We start from the raw sequence: 8,913 nt of genomic DNA, 5'->3' as shown, positions 1-8,913 counted from the left end.
TCAATCATATTTCACTGCCACAGAGCGATTATTGCCCCCATCTGTCGGGCCATAGGAATAAATATTGCCTTGAAAAATGAGTACGATTTACTCAGCTGACGATAACAGGAAAAGTACAATCATTGTATTTATTCAAAATCAATCCAGTTTATGGATATGGCAACGATGCTTCAAATATTCATGGGACTGACTGTGGCTATTGCTTGGCATATAGCTATTGGTTTGCATATACCTTACTGCTTTGGTCAATGATATTCGAATATATTTTTTTATTCGTCACTGCATGCCTCCTTTGAAATCGAGATACGGAGCAGGGATTGAAAGGCACTGTTCGCTGTATGTCAGAAATTTAGATTTCGCAGTTAGAGTTTATAACCTAACGTGAAATCTAGCAATATTATTATGTTATTACTCTCGTTGTGTTCAGTGACCTCGAGGTTGTCTGTAGACCCATACACTGAAATACCTCCTCGTTGTGCAAATATGTTGGATCATCTTAAAAGTGAGTCGCTGTGAGACTGAAAGATCGCCCGCCTTCATAAATCATCCTTTTCATCAAGTTCGCCTCTTCAAAGGCCAACAAGGGTAAGGGGAGAAAAGGGAACCCTTTTTCTCTCCCCCCCCCAACAAAAAAGCTCATGGTGAAAAAAGGGGTGCCCCTTTACTTTCTCTCTCCCCTCCGCGTTGAGTGTCGCATTTTAGGGTGGGGTAGGGGGGAGACCTCGCCATGAGACGCCATCATCCATTAGCGTTCAAACCAGGGTCGCCCGCATACCTGACAACAGTCGTCCGCCCTGACATTCCAATCTGTGTCCCTTGTACCCAGGGCATAAAGACGGAGGCCCTACTTCGTCCAGTGGTTTATGTTACGCGGGTACGTATCGTATGTTGTAGGTCTTTGGAAGGGGAAAAAAGAATCTGTTTGAGGATTCCACTAGACCAATGATCACGCCACTGGTTACCATATATTCGCATTTACCTTCTTCCTCCAGTTTTTGCTTTCTATTTACTTGAAAATGACTGGTTTGCAATGCACTTCTTTAGTGCTTTCTAAATGCGCTTCTAAATATTCAGAATATATAAGTATAATAGAGATAATTGTGTCTAAAGAACGCATCAAACACTCAAGAGCGGCGTTTATAACTTTATCGCCACCCTTAAGGGCTAAGGATATAGAGGTGTTTATGCATTCATGCGACAAGGTCCTTAGAACGCATTCAGAAATGGCCTCTCCAAACGATTTCCCTCCTTGTTGCGTTATGAAATAAGGGCTGATTTTACTGAACAAGAAGTGTCTCTTTATCTCTACATCTCGGCTACTTGACGCCCGACATGGAAAATTTAAGACTTAACAAATGGATCTTTAAGTTTAGGGGTGAGAGAGAGAGAGAGAGAGTACGTCTGTGTTGTAAAGATTTGTACTGAAATGAGAGAGAGAGGTGCAAGATTATAATGACAATAATATTGACAAATGGGATGAATTATGACCAATAAAGGAACAGAGTGTTCTTTAGACGCTGTCAAGATGAATCACACTTGTATTGTGTCCTTTCATTTCGTAAAGTCAGGCTTACTTATAGACTCACTTATAAGATTTTCCAACGTCTTTTATTATTATTATATTATTATTATTATTAATCGTGGTTGTTGGCATATGAAATTTTAGGTAATAATAATATTAGGCTTCATAGTCAAAGGCATTTTAAGTAATAATATAACGCAATGCGCATTTCTGCGTATGTGCTAAAAAACCAGTCTACGGGGATTACACTCATTGTTTAAATTAACCGTCATCCAACCCGTGGCCACCAACTCTTACCATTGGCTCGTAAATAATAATAACAGTAATGATGATAATTGATAATAATAGGATGATGATGATGTCTTGAATAACAGGTTCTCTTTCAGGTATAGTTTTTTGGGCGTTTGTTTTGAGTGAGAGAGAGAAATAGGCGATTTTACTCACTTTGGAATCCCGAACCCAAAGGACGCAGGAAAGGCCTTCAAATAATCCTCTTTGTATTTACATAATTATACTTGTTGCTCTCCTTCTCGCTTGTCTTAGGCGCTCATCTTGACTTTCAGAGTGTTACGCGCGCGCAAACGCACATTCACTTCCAATGTACACAGTACACCTAACACGTACTGTACACCTGTCAGCAATACACTAATGATCTCTTACAGTTTCGGACTATTAAAGCCAATGAGAAGAAGAGAGAGAAATATCCAATGATTCAGTAAAGAAAAGCTGTTCAAACTAAGAAACTTTGGACATATTCAGAGTTGACGCACAACTTATAGACCTTATTATTGTGCTGTGGTCGGGAGAGCGGGAAATGGGTCACAAAATCTTGAAATTTAAACTGAAATCAAAATGACCGACTGTTATGGAAGCGGACAACGTCAAGAAAAATGCAAAAAATGAATCTAAAGAAACTGTTATTTCACAAGAGAACGGAACACAAACAAGGAGTGTATATAAGAAAGAAAATAACAGATAGTCTGCATGGAAAAAAATATACATATAAAAAGGAAAACGAGGATGTCTTTGTTTTATGGCGGGAAGCCTTCTAGACCGTGGTAGGGAGCTTACGGACATCATCGTTTGTTTTCGCCCCAAAATTCAATCCCTCTTGCCTGACACCGGCAGCTATAGAGAAGTGTGAAGAGAGGGGGAACTTAGGAAGGGGGTGGAAGAAGAAGAAGGGAACTTTCTAAGGCAGAACTTCTCTGGGATGAAGGCCTGGTTTACCGTGCTTATAGTGTTTTGTAAACAATAGACCATCTTCCTCTCCTCTAGTGCGCGGGACTAGCGCCTTTTCCCATTTCTTTTGTTTGGTTGTTTATTGGTGTGGTCTAGATGCCGTGTTGGAAATTGAAATAGTAAATAGTTATTATTAATTAAAATGACACGCATATCTCCCTTCGTCTGTCTGTATTTCTTAACGCTAGGTTTATTTTCAATAGTACTAGATTCTACATTTCGCGTGTAAACATCAAAACTAAGTCGATAGAAGGGGATTGCTGCTTCTTATCACTCTTAAGTAGATACATAAACAAAGTGTGTGTGTGTGTGTGAGAGAGAGAGAGAGAGAGAGAGAGAGAGAGAGAGAGAGAGAGAGAGAGAGCACTGACAAGCTGATTCTCCCTCGCTCTGTATTCACTTATGGTATCGCCAAGAATTCTTATATATATCATTTCTAGATACCAGCCGAATTGCTTCCTAATTTTGCAGTAAAGTTCTTCCTATAAAAAATGCAATTTATCGTCTGATTCGAAGCAAATGATTTTTGTCCTGGAACGATGAATTTCATTTCACAAAACCATTCTGAAATGAAATGGACGTTTTCAATTTCAGGAATCCGCTGCCGGTTTAGACGATTATCTTCCTTCTCTCTTTTTTAATTCCCGAGTTTTCCTTCTGTTCCCCAGTTCTTTCATTTAATGACTTCCACACCTGATTCTCCCTTCATTCCCAGGTCCGTTTTCCCTGTTAACAGAGCGATTACTTTTTCCGGGGTGTTTCCTGACTTCGTGCTTTAGACCGATCTTAAAAGAACTACCTCTTTTTTTTTTTTTTTGCCTGTCTGACTGCGTGATAGTGCAAGAAGCGTTGTTAGTTGTTTCATCTCTCTCTCTATTTCCCAACAGTGAATTTTGTTGGTCTAATACTTGTCGAACCTCATGATGTTTGCTTCTCTCTCTCTCTCTCTCTTACATCTCCAACCGTTCCACACCATCAATCAAAACCGCCTCTTTCAGAAAGGAAGCCTGTTTTGGTCGTACACAAGAGGAAGGGCATGACTGAAGAGAGAAGAGGAGTAAAGAGGGGAGGGGTTGGGGAAGCTCCTTCCCCCGAGGGGAAATCTTTCCCCCGAAAGGGGAAGAGAGAGGGGAAAAATGGTGAGGGGTGGAAACAAGGGAACTCTACTCTCCAGCGATGTCGACCGTGACGGGAGAAGGACGAACTCGTTTGGCAGATGGTTAAGACAAGCTGTTGATTATCCGTGAAGGGGAGAGAGAGAAGGGGGGGAGGGGGGAACAGGAGGACTCTGAGTGTGTGTGTGAGGGAGAGAGAGAGGAGAGGGGGGTGCTTTCTAAGTAGTAGTTTGGGCGGAGGACGTTTAAAAGTGAACATCGCTGAGAAATTCTGAAAGGATTGATAAAATCTCCTTCCATGTTGACAAAGAATTCTCTACCAAGCAACCCCAGGCTACGGGAGAACCAGTTGAACATGTTATTAAAAGAAATATGAGCGGTGAAGTAAAAGGAAGGATTATATCAAAACCTTCAGTGAGAAATTTTTTGTTTTAAATGGAATGGGATATTACCGTTAAAGAAAATACCTAAATGTCTACGCCAGTATGAGTTCGAACAGGCATATTTCAAGTCACCCTATGATGAGTATCGTATGTAATAATATCCACTGAACAGACGTGTTTACCTGTTGGTGCTTTCAGCACACAAAAGACACCTTCTCAGCATCTCTGAGCCAGAGGGAATCCTGTTTATGCTCTTAACTTGTTTATCGTCTCAAAAAGACAAAATCCCAGCATCTCTACGCCAGAGGGAATCATGTTCATGCTCTTAACTTGTTTATCATCTCAAAAAGACAGACTCCCAGCATCTCTCCGCCACACAGAATCAGTTTCTGTTACTCCGTCATCACGGGCAAATGACGGTCATCATTATCGTCATCACGTCGATCTGAATAATGACATAGGCAATTTACAGGGACCCTGTTGACTTAATCTGCAGATCTGGATCTTGCCTGCGCTTCAAAAATCATGCACGAACACAGCAGACAGCCGTTTCTTTTCTGCAAGCAATCGCGACGCTGCAACGAGGCAAGACACGCTTGGCGCTAGTCCAAGCAATTATATCCAGTACGTTGGGCGCAAGGGCAGACGAACGAGTCTTGTACGTGTCAATTTTTACCACAGTTCTGAGGTACAAGTATGAGTCTTGTTTTATATTTTTTTCTGGGGTCGTTATTTTTTTTTTAGAAAGGAGAGTTTGTTGCTCAATAAAAAAAAATCACGCCAATAAAAACAAACAAAGCACAATAATTAAGTAGATAAACAATTAATAGACAGACAAATAAATAATATATATCAATAAATCTGTTTATCAATAACATCCACTGGACAGTGACACATCTCAACAATTCCTCCAAGATCCCTGGGTCTACATTTGGCGCCAGTCCAAAAGACATCGTCAGCTGAAATGCCTGAAGGGGCAAGAAAAATATTTGAAAGCAAAAGCACAAACGAGTGAGAAGGGTCAAAAGCCGAGAAGCCGAGCCGATGGTGGGTGATAGCGAAGCTGATAGCGGCTGCTGATGCATCAGGTGAAAGTAAAAAGAGAGAGAGAGAGAGGTCACGAGGCCACAGAGGTCAGCGAATGGGAAAAGAATCTCGCCCGTTCGTTGCCAAGTAGAAACTGACATCTCTGGAGTGGATTTTTTTTTTTCGATAACTTCAGCGAATGGCATTCACGACGATGTCAGTTCTGTGCATCATCAAGAAACTTTACAGAGGACATCATCTGTTACATCAGAGCAATGCAATGCACGATGATGTCACTTCCGCACATCGCGAAGAAACTTCACAGAGGACATCACTCGTGACATCAGACCAATGAAATACATCAAGTTTAGAAAGAGCCCTAGAAGCAGTCAGAACCAGTTCTCAGTTGTCATGAGCGATTTATGCTAACATTTGATGATAAATTCAACATTTATCTTTTTTTTAAGAATAAGACATCAAATTCGAGAAAAGAAGTTATAAAAAAATAACCTAGAGGACCGCCGTGACAAAAAAAAAAAAAAAAAAAAAACAGCAGCCAGACCTAAATGCGAGAAAGAAAATGTGTAAAAAATCGAAGAGGAGGAAGAAGGAGGAGGAGAAAAAAAAGAAGAAGGCGAAGAAGAATAAGAAGGAGAAGAAAAAGAAGAAGAAGAAGAATAGGAGGAGGAGGAGTCAACGAACTCAAGAGGCGACGGAGCCGGGGTATGCAAATCAAGGAAGTCATCAAAAGAGAAGAATGAGACTTTATTTGAAGCAACGCGACGCGAAGAAGAATCGCCGATGATTGTGGGGGAAAGGGAAGAAAAGAAGATAAGAGGAAGAGAAAGGAACAAGTACTTCACTGAACAGCGGAGAAAGGAGACGGACCAAATAAAAAAAAAATTACAATTCCATGTAGAAACAAAAGAAGTAGCAGAGGCGTCATTGTGAAAGTTTGCGCACCCGCGCGTGCGCGTGTCCGAGGGAGGAGTGCGGGTGTTTATCTCCACATAATTTTTTTTCTTTTACCAGGGCGTAAAAACATTTGAAAGGAACTATTTTTTTCTAAAGGGTTTTAAGCTGCTTGCAATGAATAATAGGGCGCCATTGCACCCCAGATCAAGGTGTATTGTCATAAGGAAAACGCACGTACGCATGCACGCGCGCGCACACAGAAACACCATATATATATATATATATATATATATATATATATATATATATATATATATATATATATATATATATATATATATATATATATTTCAATCTATTTATTGTTTTTTCTATGCTAATAATTTCCTATTACCCTCTGTCACTTCTTTCAAACGAGCACCATAATAATGATGATGATAATAATAATAATAATAATAATAATAATAATAATAATAATAATAATAAAACAATTCGCATAATCCAGCCATTTTGTTCATCAAATCTTGAGTCAAAGAAGGTCTTCTTCCTTCTATTAATAATAATAATAATAATAATAATAATTAATGAATGTCCTCAAACCTTCCCTAATGAATGTCCTCAAACGAGAAAAAAGAGGGCGAAAAAAAGAAAACAGACAAAGCAATAACTGCAATGAGAACTGTGATAATTAGAGAATAAGAAAAAAAAAACGTACAAAGACGGAAGTAAACAGGAAATAATCAGATTAAACCTCGTTTTAAGAAACCGATTCGCTAAAACCGGGGAATCCTCATATCATCAGAACACACAGCAATTGAAACAGTCAAATGTGAGAGAGAGAGAGAGAGAGAGAGAGAGAGAGAGAGGGGGAGGCGGGCATCAGAGTGAAGTACTGGGAAGAATTATTGTTGCCAAACTTTCGGACGGATAAAACTCCCCAAGGTAAAAGTTTAACTGGCTCTATCAAATATAGATTTTAGAGAGAGAGGTCCAGACTTCAGTCGTTCAATTCCTCTCTTCTTTTTATCTTTTAGAATGAGTTCTTGTTAATTGTTCTTGTCTCTCTCTCTCTCTCTCTCTCTCTCTCTCTCTCTCTCTCTCTCTCTCTCTCTCTCTCTCTCTCTTAAGAAGAGTGTCATGGCAACGCACAAGAAAAAGAGCAATAACATTTATTTTTACTTTTTGTTAACAAAACCGAGAAGGGCAGATAATCCCAAAGAAACTAGAGCAGGATATCCCCGAATACCCGTGCTTTCCTAATGGACGAGATGGCTTCAGTGGCAACAAATCCTTAACGACGATTTATCAACAAGGTGGCTTGCATACAACAATCAAGTTTATCAAATTCTGTTCATTCGTTCTTGAGAAATCATTGGAACACAGGACATACGCAGGCACTTATACACACGCATAGTGAAATCATGTATTCATTCATATATATGAGTATGTATATATATGTGTATATATATACATACATACATATATATAATATATATATATATATACACACATACCTCTTTGTATTAATTACATTTTTTCCCCCACTGAAAACTTACAACAAGCTTCAGTAAATGTTAAAATAACGAAAAAATTGCAAACATTCAAAGGATAAAAAAAAAACAGCTTAACTTGAAAGGAATATCGCAACAGTTTACTTCCTCAAGGGACTCGGAAAGAGATAAGGAAGGCTGGAGAGCTTTCGTGCGTCTGCGATCAAAGGGAATCTTTTAAACGCAAAGCCACCGTCCCTCTTGAGAGCCTACAGAGAGAGAGAGAGAGAGAGAGAGAGAGAGAGAGAGAGAGAGAGAGAGAGAGAGAGAGAGACTGGCAGACAGACAGACGGAGAGAGAGAGGGAGAGAAAGAGACAGACAAACGGAGAGAGAGAGAGAGAGAGTTCGATAAGCGAACTTGAAATAACAAAGTTGATTCACTAATGTAGGTCTTCCCTTGGTCTAATTCTTCGTGCCATTTTCGTATGATGGAAACATCATACGAAAATGGAAACAGTTTTAAACTTCTCTCTCTCTCTCTCTCCCCCTCTCTCTCTCTCTCTGGAAAGTGGGAATGGCCAGCAACTCTAACTCCACACCAGTAAACGATTTGCCGAACGAATATTTTGTAAAAGTTTCGACGCGATCTTCTCACTGACCAGCAAATTTGAATCTGCAAATTATTCTGTTGCCTCCAAATATTCCTTCCCCTCCTCCTTACTCTTCTTCTTCTTCTTATTATTATTATTTAAAAAGATCCAGTATTGAGCCATAAACAAAACCATCTGCGTGTGGGACAAAGAATGGCAGCCGAGGAACTGGAAAATCATTCCTACTCAGGAATTCAAAGGAATCTTAAAACTCTGTGAAATAAAAGCCAGTTTAGTGACGATTCCCTCCATATTCGTCGAAGACTATGCTGCTCTCCATACTGCATTCTTTATTTCTCCTCGTCATGTCTCCTTTTACACACACACACACACACACACACACACACACACACACACACACAGAAGAACGCGCGCACACTTCGTTTTTACGTGAATACCTTTCAATAAACACGTCGACAAGCGCCATTTGACGTAACCAGGTTTTCTAGTATACCACCCGTTCTTACCTTGCTTTCCAATTTTACTTTTGCTTTCTTTTGCACACTCTCTCTCTCTCTCTCTCTCTCTCTCTCTCTCTCTCTCTCTCTCTCTCAACACACTTTCTCTAG

This window comes from Macrobrachium rosenbergii, chromosome 15, assembly GCF_040412425.1.
Source record: "Macrobrachium rosenbergii isolate ZJJX-2024 chromosome 15, ASM4041242v1, whole genome shotgun sequence".
Classification (NCBI taxonomy): Eukaryota; Metazoa; Arthropoda; class Malacostraca; order Decapoda; family Palaemonidae; genus Macrobrachium; species Macrobrachium rosenbergii.
The sequence above is the reverse complement of the archived record's forward strand: the minus strand, read 5'-3'. Positions refer to the sequence as shown.